This window comes from Drosophila gunungcola, unplaced genomic scaffold (genome assembly GCF_025200985.1).
Source record: "Drosophila gunungcola strain Sukarami unplaced genomic scaffold, Dgunungcola_SK_2 000064F, whole genome shotgun sequence".
Lineage (NCBI taxonomy): Eukaryota > Metazoa > Arthropoda > Insecta > Diptera > Drosophilidae > Drosophila > Drosophila gunungcola.
The window spans coordinates 366,321-381,809 of NW_026453227.1; the positions used below are offsets into that span (position 1 = coordinate 366,321).

General features: G+C 37.4%; 1 protein-coding gene across 2 annotated transcripts in view; it reads left to right on the forward strand.

Moving 5' to 3' along the window:
• The first annotated feature begins 12,650 nt into the window (after nucleotides 1-12,650).
• The window catches only part of LOC128264284 (runt-related transcription factor 3), a 37,049-nt gene continuing 34,210 nt past the window's right edge, over nucleotides 12,651-15,489 (forward strand). For both annotated transcript variants that reach the window (XM_052999686.1, XM_052999688.1), the window contains exon 1: nucleotides 12,651-13,319. The gene's annotated coding sequence lies outside the window, so the exon portion shown is untranslated. The remainder of the gene's footprint in view (nucleotides 13,320-15,489) is intronic.

A 15,489-nucleotide genomic window follows, 5' to 3' on the forward strand; every position in this document is an offset into this window, starting at 1 on the left:
TCTGGTCGGCCTGACACAAATGTCTTACAGCTTCCGGCACTTGAAAGACAAACGGCAGCGGCGGTCAACCGACCAAAATGCCAAAATGTGCCATAGATCCCGAGGACACTTGACCAAGGACATGGCGCATCGCCATATCCATCGGAACTCTGGATATAGAATATCAAAACGGGCGACGGACCGGCATGGATAATTAATGATTTGTTATTTCTGACCCGGATCGTTAAATGTTGTGATCGGAGGGGCGCGAAGGACCTATCGCTGATTGATGGAACTCCGGCAGGGATCCCTAATGATCTGTGTTTACCATATGAATGATTTGTAAGTTACAGACGTTTCTCAGCTAAACTTTACTGTATTTAGTGTTTTTTGTGAAAAACAGTTTGTATTTATTTCTTTTCTTTCTTTAAATTTACTATATTATTACAGTCTGCTTTATAAAATAGTATTATTTAAAAGTGTATGTACTTTTAAATTTACCCAATGTAATATTAAGGAAAAACTATTAAGTTTCTTTGTTTATAAATTTCATGCTCGGGAGAAATCAGCTTAAACTTTAAAAAAATCTAAAAAAAAATTGTTCTGAAAAATAAGCAAACTAAAGTATTTCTTTTAACATGCGCTTTATATTTTAATTTGTAACTCTTTGTTTGTTGAGTACAGCCCCGAAAATGTCTCATGTCGCGTGTAGTTTTCCATTAATGGATTTTGCCAGCTAGCTCCATCAAACTGGATCCCACATCTTAAGTTTGTCTGCCACCCATCCACTAGAACAAACATAATTAATGAGCCAGCACACGCTTCTATTTTCCCCCCCGCCTTTTTCCACACGTTTTCCCCCTTTTTCCCAGTTTTCCTCTCACATGTCGGTCAAATTCAGCTGGAAAAACTTATTTTAAATTGCATAGATTAAAAGACAAGCATAGTTTTTGGCTTAAGTCAAGATAAACAGCTGGCCTGGGATTTGGGGGTCGTGTGGGGAGGGAGGGGAAATCGGGTGGAAAAGTGGGCGGGGCCGTGGGATAGTCATGTGTGGCGTTGAGTGACAGGTTGAGAAGGACGACGCATCGCGAGCGCTGTCACTTTTGACAAATTATAAACGTCATTGCCAGCGACTTTGACGTTGGGTACTTGTTTTTGCTGTTCTTGCTGTTTTTAATGTCCATGTTGTTGTTGTTGTTGTTGTTGTTGGTGGCTTTTCCCGTATTTGGCTTTTCCTGCGGCACTTTCCCGAGGCTTTTCCGAGGCACGCCTCAAGCCGGCAAATTTATCCAACTGATTAATGCAATAGTTTGGCCAGACGTGAAAATTAATTAAAACTGGTGGCAGAGAAAGGCTTACATAATTTATACATAATTATTTTAAGTTAAGTGTCTTAAACTTGGTAGGTTTTGAGACTAATTATAAATATAGATTAAGTCAATACTTTAATTTTTTAGAAAGGAAATTTATGTTTCTAAAAGCCCTTTTTAATAAATTAAATTTTTGTGTATTTAATGAAGATTTTAGAGTCTAAAATGTATAATATATAAATTTCTAAATATATATATATTTTGAAATCTTATAAATTATATATCATAAAATATTAAATATTACAATTTATAAATTCATTTTACAGATAGAACGGATGCCGTATATGCAAGCTGCACTCATGCAATTTATTTGCCGCACTATATACTTGGTAAATAATCACCGAAATGTGTTGGGCATATCCTGCTTAGGGTCCCAAAATCCTCCTACTCCCGAGTTTCCTTTTGCGTCCAATTCTTTTTTATTGTTCCTCAGAAGTTCCAGGAACTGGAGTTGGAGAAAAAAGAAGGATAGTTTTGTAACAACTGACGGAATGTTGGGCAAACAACCCCCGCAGAGGCATCGCGGATGAAATTTAATAACACCAATAAAGCCATTCAAAGGAGCACAGGCCAAAACACCAGTGATCCTCGAAGGATATAGTCGAATATGGTATATATATATATATATATATATATATATATATGGTGTGTTGATGGCGCAGGCGTATAATAAATCAATTAACGAGCAAGGAGTCTGCTGGATTAGTGGAGGTTCGCCCTCGGCGCGGTATTTATTGTTTACAGTTCCGGCTGGACGAGCGTGCGATGGGATCACGATCCCAATAGCGATCATCTAGAAATGAGGGATCGGGGGACCCAGGAAATGGCACGCGTTTGGAGGCCAATTAACGCATCTTTGGCCTCGGCTTACGCCTTTGTCCCCGGTTTTTATGATCCCCATCCCCATGAAGGTCCGACAACTGGCGCTGATATCCTGTACCCACACACGAAGTCGAGCGAACGTGCCCGGGATAATTCCCGCTCGTTGTTTGTTGGCCTAACTTGAGGCTTATCCTTTGGCAATTATTATTTCAGGATGGATCTCGAAAGATGCGTGATATGGATATCTTTAAATATTTTTAATTCCATAGTTGCTAAACATATAATTATTTGTTTTCCTCGTTAGGCAGAGCATTTTTATTTAAATATATGTTGTTTAAGGAAATTATTTTAGGTTAATTATTTTTTAGTGAGTATATTAATATTTATTTATATATATATATATATATATATATATATATATATATATTTAATATATGCAGTAAAGATATTTTTCAAATAAGCACACTATTTTGAATAATATGGTTTGCTTTAATGTTATTATTTTAATTTAATTATGGAATTCTTAAAATAAAACGACATTTAAACATTTAATATAAACTTTGACAAATACATAAATAAAGGAGACAAATGTATAACAATATCTATAATAAGTTCTTATTAGCTTAAAAAGGCATTTAAGAATTTGCGGGTGGCCTACTTTTAAGGTGCCATTACGTTTCACAAAATCAAAGCATACTTTTGGGCAGCGGTGGTGGTCGAAACAAAACGTAACTTGAGCACTAGGGGCGCCAACTGATCGTGTCAAATATGGACATAAAAGAATATACAAATTAAATAAAATGATATTATAATATACTTTTCTTAAAAATTAGTATGATTTGTCTCTACAAAAGTCATAAATATAGTATACTTTACTATGCTTACTTAATATATGCTTATATTAGATCACGTGATCTTGTAATATAAATAAATATGATTTAACTTGACTTAAAACCAATGATCAAATGTGTGTAATTGTTTTCTAAATATTTGCGTAGCTCTGCTCTTAGGTATTCCTGTTAGACTCGCAATTGGCTGCGATTAACCGGCTTTTAGTACCCTTTATCCTCGAACTCATTAAGTCACAGTCCTCCTCCTTCTTTCAACATTCCGGCGACTGCTTCTCTTTTAATTTAACCCCCAATCGAGGGATCTCCGAAATGACCCGCAAATACGCAAACTCTCTAATACAACTAACGAAGTGGACAAAGGACGCAGGACCTGCCTCCACCCCAAAAAACAAAGGGAAGAATCTGATTGTGGACCTGAAGTCCAGACACATGCAAAGCAGCCCCCGAAGAGTTGAAACGAAAACAAAAGTGAAACTATGTGGCCCCAGTGGTGGGGGGCGGTGGGGTTGGAACTTTGGCTGGATGTGGGCGGTGGTTCACACACAAAAAGTGTGACAAGGGGGGAGGGGTGGGGGGAGAGCATGGTCAACCGGAGGAGGTTAAATGAATGAACGGATGAATGGATAAAGGCCACCGCATGTTACACAAGAGTCTGCCCCGTTTTCATTGTGTGCACGTACAGCTGCGGTCAAACTGGTAGCACCAGCACAAAAGCAATATGCTCCTGATTAAATAAATATTCTTTATTTACATCAACGTATTTAAAAGAGTATTACAATTAAAGAGGCATCAAATTAATTAAGAAGATAAAAAACAATCAAAGGGGGACAGTAAAATCTTTAGAGATTTTATATCAATCGATAATATCTTAGAAAACATACTGATATTTAATTTAAGGTTCAATTGTTAGGCGCTAAATGATAAGCTAACACATTTTAAGATTCAAAACTCTAGAGATTGCAGTGACTCACTCAATAACATTAAAAAAACAGATTGTACCATAGAAAGTAGTATCGTAGCTTAACTAAACTATGGATATTTTGTTTATTCAATAATAATAATAATAAATATTCAATAATTCAATAAAAAATATTTAAAATTTCCGATGCTATTGCTTGTACCCAAAAGTGTGTGCTTTGCATATGTATGTGTTTTTGGGTGGTTCACTCTAGTTTACTTTGGGATTTATGAATGCTTTATGGCGGCTTGTCTGGACAAGTTGTAGAGCGATTTTCATGGGGAAATGCGGGGAAAAGTGTGTGTGTGGAAAATTGTGTGTAAGTGAGTGTGTGTGATGGTGGGTGGTGAAAAAAGGGGCTGGGGGGGGGGGGGGGGGGGGGGGGGAGGGGCAGCAGGGAACCCAACTAATTTATTGCCAACTTCCGGCAAAGGCGAATAATTTTGTTTAGTTTTCGGTGTTGATAATGAACGAACGGTCAGTGGCAAGTCCCGCCCCAAAATTTTCAACCAAAGGGTGCAGCCTTCGGCGAAGGACCTTCATTTTTGAGAACTCCTTTACTGACCACCGGGGTCTTAGCCCCTTCCCCTAAAAATACAAAAAGGGGATCTTTGACCAACCCTCCGGAAATGCTCATTTAATTTTCAGATATTTGCGCACAAAACTTGCCATGAATTTATTGCTTTTTAAATAAATAAACGAGCAAATAAAGTGCAGAAATTAAGGGGTTAGGAAGGGGGCTACCCTGCTTAGTTGTGGCGCAACTAATTGAAAGTCACTCAAGTGTGAGAAGGATGCGAAAGGGCCACAGGAGCATGGGGGTGGCACATAAATATTTAATTAAAATATTTCGAAAACAGAAAAATTAGAAAGCATTTGGAAGCAAGACAAAAGGCAGATAACACATGGAAAGCCAATACAAAAATATAAAAGGGTAAGAAATGCACAAAAACATGTACTTTTTGCTTAAGAAATTAAAAATTAATTTACTATTTTACTTAATTTAATTTTTTTATAACAAATTAAATTAAAAATTTCCAATGTAATTCATTAATTATATATTTAGAAAGTAAATTTAATAATGCTGCATATTCTATATTTGACAATGAGGTTTTGGCAATAAGTAATTAAAAATAAATTATAGTTCTATTAGTGGACAGAGAAATATTTTACCTTGACCAGCCAAAGATAATTTAAAGTTTAAAGCAATCATCAGCAGCCGTTTGCTATCTTTTCTATACAATTTGCATGCACAAAACTTTCGCTGCGAATACATTTTCTTTTGGTTTTCCATTTCCTTTGTTTACTTTGGCGGGCACACATGCCGACCCCCCCTCCCCCTCCTCTCCTCGTTTTTCTTTTGCAGAGATTTTCTTTTTTTACTCCGACCAACAGTAAAAAGCTTTCAGCAGCGCGGCAACCTCAAAATCGTCTGCCATAACTAATTAATGCCGTACTAATAGTGATGGCGTACCCCGGCACTCTGCCACGCCCACCACAGTCGACACCTAAGACCCCCTTTTTCTATATTTCCCCCATAAATATGTACAATCCAGAATCCAGTCTATATACATATATTATCTGTGCTTTTGTTGGCTCCTATTTTTTGATATTCGGCATGTCTCTCTTTTAGATGTCTTGAGGGGCATTTTCCGGAAAAATGCGGGGCGGTGGGTGGGGGGTACTTGGGGGTACGAGACAGCCAACCACAGCCATGCTGAAAACCGAACCACTGCCGCACCGCCAACCCGAAACCCGAACCACCCGCCAGGGGGCGCCACTTAGAGAGGCAGCCAACAGCAAATGGGAATCACGAAAACTTTCGTTTTTCTATTTTTCCCAAGCAGATTCACACACACACACACACACGCACATATAAAAGCAGGGAGAAAATGTTCATTGCATTGCATTTATTTTCTTTTCCCCATCAGCGTCACCTTGTCTGGCATTCGTTTAGCATTTTTCGACATGAAAAGCGAGCGAAAAGTGGGCGAAAAGTGGGCGGAAAATGAAGGGGGCACACAGGCACCCGCTTTACAAATGGATGCTCTTTGCACTTTGCAATTTTGTTTAAAGGAGCTAAAAAATTCTGCGCATGTTCCCTATCCAAAAAGGGAAGCAAACAAACTAGAAAAAGCGAATGCATTGGATGAATGGAAATTTCCCGGGGAGAAGGTTAGTGGAGCAGCGTTCAACTTATACCAAAATGGCGGAGGAAAATCGAGAAAATTTATCGGTGGCCAAGCAATGCACTTCTTTGGCCATCAAAGCTCCAAAGTACATTTAAAATTATAAATAATTAAAATAATTCAAATGAAAATCAGATATAATTGATTTCTATGTAAGTTAATTTGAAAATCTGGCTTAAAACTTTTGGCAAACAAATTTGTTCAATTGTCATTTGTCAAAAAATATAACTCACAGTGCAGCTTATTACTCCATCCAACAATGCACATCACTCTTTAACAAATAGATTTTGTTTTTCAATTTCCGCATTTTTCATAGATCACAAAAATTGGCAAAAAAAAATGTTCAGTTTTGATTGCCAGTCAATTTGGAATTTTGTTACGAGTTCGACGGGAAATAACATTTCATTATTAATCCATTATTTTTATTGTTATGGCAAAAATACAAATAATTTTGAACAAAAAATCGGGATTTTGGTTTAAAACACAAATTTAAGCCTGTTTATGGAAAGATAAATTAATATATATGTACATATAATATTAAAAAATGAACACACTGAGAAAATTGAGTTTAAAAAATCTACGCTTTAAGGGATAAATTGGGTAGCAAATTTAAAAAAAGTAAAACAAAATTTGCTAGTTTTTAGTTAGCAAGCCCAAGCTCTACAGTCTGTTCGAGTAACCCGAAAAAATAGAGCTATGCCAGCAGAAAATGAGGCGCTGAACGCGGCAAAATAAAACGAAATTGTCACCCACAATCTGCCATGCAACCAGCCAGTGGCGCACGGCCACAAAGTGCAGCATGATGAGGGGGGGGGCCCCGAGTGCAGTCGAGGCGGTGGGTAACGAACCCCAAAACGAGGGTCTTTGCGCTCCCACCTCGCAGAAAAAACACACAAAATGAAAAAAAAAAAATCAAAAAACAGAGTGGAGTGAGCGAGTGCAACCCTAGAAACTATTAAAGCATCGAGTCGAGTCGAGTCGAGTCTACGGTCTCTTCCAATCAGCGGATCCGATGGTTGCGCATTTTTCTCGTCGCCCAACAAAAACAACAAACGTACTGGGGAAAATCGAGGAAAAATCGCAAAAAGGACACAACAAAAACAAAAAACAACAAAAAAAAACAAACACAAAACAAGTGGAAAATCTGGGCACAGAAATAAACTAGAAAAGCAACGGCTCCGCCTGCTGCCACCAATGCAATTCATGGAGGAAATGCTCTGGGCAAAAGGCGGAGAGGGTGCCAGAAAGGGGGGGAAATCGGGAAAAAAGGGAAAACTGGTGGGGGAAGGGAGGCATTGGTGCCCCCTTTTGAGTGAAATCTGCGACTGAGTGAACTAAACTCGGAGTACAAATACAGTTTTGGCTCGGTGAATAACATGTGCACCAGGGTTGCCAGGACGTTCAGTGTTAATATTATCATCACTTATTTATTTGCAAAGTTTTATTTATGTAATAAAAAAACAACAACATCGACCGGATTTCCAATTTGTCTAGTATTTAAATAATCAAGCATAAAACTATTGTAGACCAAACAATTATACCATTTATATGGAGAAAAACGGTTAGAATAGTTTTATAATTAAGAAATGTTTCTTTTAAATTTAAAAAATTTCGATTTTCATATTTAAAATGTAAGAATATTTGATTAATAATTGTGTGTGTATTTTGCTTGATGATAGTGGTCTAAAGATCATATAAACATTTTGAAAATTATTTTTGTATGTATTAGACAACTTTTAAATTTAAAAATAAGGAACATAAAAACGCATAAAATAATAAGTTCATATTATTGTTATCATCATCATAAACTTCTGATTGAAGGTGATGTTTTCATACTCAAAACCTTTTAATTTTCTTCACTAAACTTCTTGGCAAGTTGACAACCCTGCTCCAGCTGCAAATTGAGTGCAATTGTTTGTTTCTTTCGTTTTTCCCACTGAAATTGCAATTGGGTAAGGCTCTTTTCCCCTATGTGTGAGTGCTTCATGGGTTAAGGGGCTGGGGTATTGAGGGGTTAAGCACTGGCGGCAGGCTGAGATTCTTTTCTTTTTGTTTTTATTGCCTTCTGTCGTGGCACGTGGCACACAAAATGTAAACAAGCCGCAAAAGTGAAGCGCGTGGGAGGTCCACGAGGAAAATAAAAATGGATGGGGTTCGAAAGGGCGCCGAGGGCAGCAGGGTGTTAAGAGATGCAAATGTGTCTAGGATTTGAGTCCTGCGGTAATCAAATGAAGAGCAGCTTCAGTAGATATTTGCTTTCCATTAGCAACTTTTCCCTTCAACAAATATTCAATCGATGTGGACAGAAATCGTATTAGACATTTCTGTTTTCAATAAATTTACTTTAATTTTTCTAATTATAATGTTTATCTTAAAAGTATAAGTACAACAATTAAAACACAAAGACAAAATAGCAAGTTAATATTTCAGACCTAAATTGAATATATATTATTTAAATAAAAGCATTTCATAGTTAGTATCAAGATTCATTTTTAAATAAAAACATTTGCTAGCACTTTATTAAGTGAGTAACAAGATTTGAGCTTATATTTTGTTAGAAACTTCAAAAAAAGACAATCGATTTTATCAATATTCACGTCAACAGCTTAATCAAGATATTTTTTTATGAATTGTAAGTGAAATTAAATGAATAGAACCTAATTTATGTGACTATTAAATTAAGGCTTAATTTTTGGCATTTCGTTTGCTTCATAGATCTCCCAGTGTTTTCGCAATCATTTTTGTAATCTTATGAATGGATGTTTATTGAGAAAAAAATGTGTGCTGATGGGTTGCCTAATCAGGATTGCACTGCCGCCGCACTATTACGCACATGGCAACGGATGAGCCCCACCCACCCTGAAATTGGCACCTGCCTCGAGTCCGGGTAATCGGACCGGAGTCCTAGGCCTCCGATCCTCCGGTTTATTCCATGCAAAATGGCCGCTCATATGGCCGGGCTCTCCGCTCGGATTGCGTGTGCATTGGTTTACTTTTGTTTAGCAAAATGTTCATGCAAATCCGCGCGCTGCATTGCCATTTGCATAAGCGGCCCCAGGACGTTGAATCCGTACCAGTACCCGTACCCGTACTCGTACCCGTACCCGTACTCGGACTTGCATTCCTGCCCCGACCCATTGTCCGTAACTCCTTGTCCGTAACCCGGAACCCGGAACCCGGAACCCCTAACCCGGCCTCGGTTCTGGGTCCATCATTAACCATCGCAGGTTGCGTCCGCTATTGAACGGCGCGCGATGTGTGTGCGAATGCACTGGGCCAAAAATGCCAAATTTAGGCTCTGTACAAATTTTGGAGAACTTTTCCATACGATTTTATTGAATTTCTCTTCTTCATATTTATTTCAACTCTTTGGAATAAATGCAGTTAAAATAAAAACTATTTATGGTTTTAAAACATATTTTCCGCTTTTAATTAAAAATATTAAAGAGGCATAATGTTCTATCTATTTGCTATATGTTTGAACAAGCATTTACCTTGCCTGATTATTATATGTAAAATGTTTATTTTTTATTCAGAAACAAGGCCTTATTAAGAGTTTTTTCCATGAGATTTTTTTTATTTCTGCAAATTTGCATGATTTCAAACGTAATATTTGTTTTTATGCAACACTTCACAACAAGAGTTCCATATTTATTTCAATGACCAAAATATTAGAAGTTCGTTTTTTTTTTCTGAAGTATAGACTTATAAGGCTGCATTTGCCTTTGCTGACCATGTTTTTGTGCAGTGCTTGTGCTGGAGGATAACTCATCACCAGCGTCATTCCATTCCCATCCCAGTGCAATCCTTGCTACGCATATTCGCGCACGCACAAGGACTCTCTCCCCCAAATCCTCGCCAACTTCTGGCCCAAAGTGAATCCTTTTGGAACTTGCCAAACTGGTTGGTTTAGTTTTCAAAACGCTACGTCCTTTCGCCCCACCCGCCCGTTCCTTTTCCTTTCTCCGCCTCACATGTGTGTGTGTGTGTGTGTGTGCGTGGAAAACCATTTAAAATTACGGCAAAAAAGCAACAAAAGTTTTCCCAACTGAAAGGGGAAAATGTGGGTGGGGGAAGTCGCGCTTGCGTTGCGTTGCGTTAAATTAAAACGCGTATGTTGCACACATTAATTGCCAGGAAGTAGATACGTTGTGGGTGGTTGGGCGTTGTGCAGAAGGGCAGGGGGTGGGGGAGGGGTGAACGGGGGGTTTTCGTTGCAAAAATGGGGGTAGCCCGAGCCAAAGGTTTTTCTAATCATTAACACAGTTGCCATCGCCATCGAGTTTGTTTTGTTTGCCTGCCATTATACACACACGCACATACATTTGCAAATTAGAAATGTCCGTCAAATGCCCCGCCCCTTTTGCGCCATACGCCCGCCGCCCGCCGCCCTTCACCACCCACCTGCCACGCCCCTGCAGACAAGTTGCAAAAGGTCGCTCAGATGGCCGTTGTTAGGATAATGCCGATGATGTCCTGGCTAGGAGAAAGCGACACAAAAACTGCACATGCGAGCACTCACAAGCTGCACAGTGGGCCAAATGCCACTATAAGGGGTTACAAATTGTACGATGAGAAGGATTTTTCAAAACAATGTGCTTTAATTTAATATATATTACAAATAGTTAAAGAGAAATTCGAATTCTTTTTTAATATTATATTATTATTATTTTAAATAGTTAAAGCGAAATTCGAATTCTTTTTTAATATTATAAAAACGATGTTTTTGAAATCATGAGGTACTAGTCTTTAGAATTTTTGTTTCGTATTTCACATAAAAAATCAGATGTAGCCTTAACTATTTGGTTACTGATAGGGCAACTCTTTCAAAAGCTTGAATTTCTAAAATTATCAGGACCTTTGTTATTTCACTTGATATATAATGAACAATATATTAGTTCAAATCTTTAAACCCTATGGAATACTAAAAGTGACTAAAAGTATGCAACAATATATTGTAGGTCCGTAAATCGGATAGATACATATTGAGTTACCAAACTATTTCAATCACTGCATACTTTTAGAAACCTTTTTAAGTGATTTGAAAAACTTAGTTATTTCTAAGCCATTATATATCAAACACTTTCGACCACTGTGCCTTGTCTTATTTGTAATGTGTGTAGAAAAAAGTGTATAAAAAACAATCAATTCGAAGTGGAAGTTTATATCAAGTACAGTCCCGCTGGGAAACCCACACTAATTTACAGTTAGACACTAATGCGTGCCCCCTTTGGAAAAACTTTTGTTTGCCAAACGGAGAAGTCGAAGAAGAGGAAGCAGCAGAAGAAGAAGAAGAAGAAAAAGAAGAAGAAGAGGACTTTGACTATGAAAGCAGAGAGAATCCGATCCGAAGTCAGCAACAAACTAACGATAGTTTCCCCTTGTCGTGGAAAATAGTTTAAAATTCATTATATATGTATATGAAATGAGTGAAAACTACTCAACTGGCTGATTGTCTATCCCTTTCGCTCGCTCTAGCTATCTCACTCCCCCCCTCCAAATTTTGAGCCGTACATATTATTGTGAGCGAACTCTAACCATATATTATATGTACGGCATATGTATAAATCTAGTGTATATTATGTAAAATGTTGCATTTTCCTGCTCAAAAAACACCACCCCCACCAACTTGTTGTTGTTTATGATAATGAGCATTTCGCTCATGTGTACATCTACATACTTATATATATATATATATATGTATATATATAGATATAGATGTATATGTATGGGAGGAAAAGAGACCCCCAAAAGGGTTGAAAACCCGTTCAGATAATGATGCTAAATTTATGTATTTTGTGTAGAAATAAAACCTGATTTCCAAACGAGTGAAAAGTGCCGAGACTGACCATTTAGCATTTGGGGGTGGGTACACTGTATTTTGTACTGTAAGTTGTGGCGCCCCCGGGGGGACCAACGGTAATTTCCCATTTCCCATTTCCCATCTCCATTTCCGCAGACTCTGAGCTCTTCTTCGCTTTTAATTGTTGCTGCTGCTTTTACTGCTTTTGCTGCTGCGGCGGCGTCGCCGTTTTTGAGCCGAAACTCAATTTCCGTTTGAGTTATTTAAGGCCGCCACATGTGTGTTTTGCTTTTTTTGGAGAGCGTCGTCCACTCGTCTCGTCTCGTCTCGCCTCGTTTCGTTTCGTATCGTATCCTATCGCATCGCATCGCATCGCATCGTATCGTATCGTATCGTATGGTCTCTCATATGTTGCGTAGCATGGCCCACCCACACTGTCGTTTGGAAATTTGAAAAGTTTTTTGTGTGAAAATTTCGAAAATTCGTGTGCGTTGTTATCATTTGCAATTGTGCCGTTAACCGGTTCAGCAGCAAAACAAACGCACGGCGGCACGCACACATCCGAGCTACACACACTCGACTCGTCAACCATTTGATTCCAAATTGCCAATTCCGAATCCAAATCCGAAACGGTTTCGTGTGTTAGTCGGTAGTCGGCTGGCAAGTGCAAACTGCAAATCGGGTGCGCTCAAAGGGCTCTCGGGAGGCGGCAATCGGCGAGGTTCGGGCCCAACACGAATTGCATCCCGGCAGCAATATCGCAGCACGGCAGCAACACCAGCAGAGCAGGCAGCTCTGGACATGGCCAGGTGCCCCCGAATGTGTCACTCTGCATTTTGACCACTAACGCGCCGGCTGTGCTTCCGTTGCGTTCCGTTGTGATTCGATTTCGATTGCGATTTTGATTTCGACTCCGGCTACGACTTCGATTCGATCGGTTTTGATCCCCTACGTCGTTGCGTTTCTATCCCGCCGTTACGTGGCAAGCAAAAATCGCGGGCTGACAAATCATAGAAAGTTATCATCATAAAGATCTATCAGATCAGCTAAACTGTCTTCAAAAATATATGTATAAAAAATAAATTAGTTACACAGATCGTTTAGCAAAGAGATCTTACAAAACAGAGATCCTGAAACAACCAGTTCTTAAATACAATGTTGGCGCCAGCATTTGTTCAAGTTATTTGTTTTTTTGAGTGTGCCTCAGTCGGGCAATAAAAGATCGAAAGTTGCAAACAGTGAAGAGATCTAAGCGATATAAATATATGCAGTGCACAATATAAATACACTTGGGACATCATCAGTCGACCAAAGTGCACTAGGTGCTTAAAACAGGCCAGAAAGGTGAGTTAAGAGATGAATATACATTTATTCGGATACTACGGTAGTAACATGGTATTTTTCAATGCCCAAAGTTGGCAGATTACCTTTGGTTTTAAGTATAATAATAAGGGAATAAGAAAATATTACTAAATTTTCTTTTTTAATATTAGGAAAGAAAGAAAATAAATCTTCTCAGCTACTTGGCAACTAATTAAACAACACCCATGAATTTTTATTATTTTATGCTCCTGTTTTATATATTCTCCACACAAAGACGTTTTTAAAATAAACATCAGGTTTGTTATTAATTGTTTTCTAATTTATTTGACAGAAAGGACACTAAAGTCAAAGTTTTACCAGTTTTTACTTTCCTTCGATAAAATGTTCTAGAAATTCTTAAACCAATTTTTCAAAATCTTATTTTGTATTTTAATTTATCAATTTTAAGTTTAACATCTGTTTGCCACATTTAAGCAATTTGAGAATTTCTTTTCAAAGACATATAACATGGAAGAATTTTGGTTTGTATTAATTTTTGATTTTCTTTTTATAAATTGTCATAAGCAAAGTTATAACCTTATGCAATCACATTTTAGTTCAGTAAATGGCCACTTTATAATTGTGATTCCTCATAAATAAAGACGATACATATCGCTTACGAAAAGTAAAAGGAACAATTGTTATTTCCTCTTGATTTAAAACAAAACCAAAAAAGGAAATTAATGCAGAGAGCATTTAATAACCCACTTGACGTGTCAAAAATGCAACGGGCAGTGAGCAATTTTTACTTAATGTAATTAATTAAAATTTAACGTATTAATTTCGAGCTGGACAAATCTCATTGTGCAAGTGCGAACAAAGACAGCAATAATTGTGTGCATACGCGTAAATGAAAATAATATGATACCTTGGGAAACTCATTGGCGAACCGCACTTATGTACCACAAGTTCTACCGCGAAATTGATAATTCAACGGTTAACCAAACCGGTCAACAACTAACAAAAAAAAAAAAAAAACAAAAGTAAAAGTAAAAAAGAAAATCGGGACAAAAAAAGCGCGAACCGTGCTTCTGCGAGTGTTAAACGCTTTAAATCAACTTAACAGTTGGAATCGGATGAAAAAACTACCCACACAATAAATATAAATGTAAACAAAAATTGAGTTCAAAGGACGGGAGGTTGAGGGATTTAACATACACCAGTTGTATTGATCAAGAAAGAGGTTTTCGTGTTCAGCATTTTATTATATTTCTCAGAAAAAAATATGCTTAGCTATAAGATACAAATTATATGTATTTATATTGTTTTCAATAAAGCTTGTTTGACCTAACTATCAAGCGTAATTATTGTTTATAAATAAAAACAAGAATTTAGACCGAGGATGAAAGGCACTAAAAACTTTTATTCCTTTAAAATATATTACAAAATAATAAGACAAACTCTTCGTTCTGTGTAGAAAATAAATTTTCAATGGATATAATCACTTTTTAATTATCAGTATTCAATTAAAAATAATTTAATTTATGTAGCAATATGCAAATTTAACTTCAGACAACATTAGAAATTGAAAGACAACTAAAAAAAAGGGAAATCTTAATAAAAAGCGTGTATATTTTTTAAAACAAATGTTTTAAGCCCACCAAATTATTTTTTTTGGAAAATACCCCTTTTAGATGACGTTAAAAATAGTAGATAATCAACAGAGATTCTGATTCTGCCCCGAAATGTGGGGCGGGTGGGCGTGGCTGGCAGTCAACTTAAGGGCCATTTGGTGGGTGGAAGGTTGAGGGGGCGGGGGGAGAAGGGATGGGAGTGGGCGGTATTTGAAAGTGGTCAACCAACTCGTTGACCGCAAAAGAGAAAAAATAATAAAATGAAATAAACACACGCAGACAGATAGGACAGATAAATGCATATGTATGAATATATATATTGTATACATATATATATATATATGTACATGCGGCCTGGCAGTCAATCACAAACAAAACAAACAACAATGCCAACAATAATTTCTACAGCCGGCGCTTAAATGTAGGCAATGAAATTATTTTTTCCCCCTTTCATATTTTCCTGTGTGCTTTTTTTTTTTGGCGCTGCTAATGCAATGCGACAGTTGAACGTTTCATTTTATAATGTTTAATTTAATTTATATTTATTGCAAATGTTTAGTTTTTTATTCCTGCCCGCT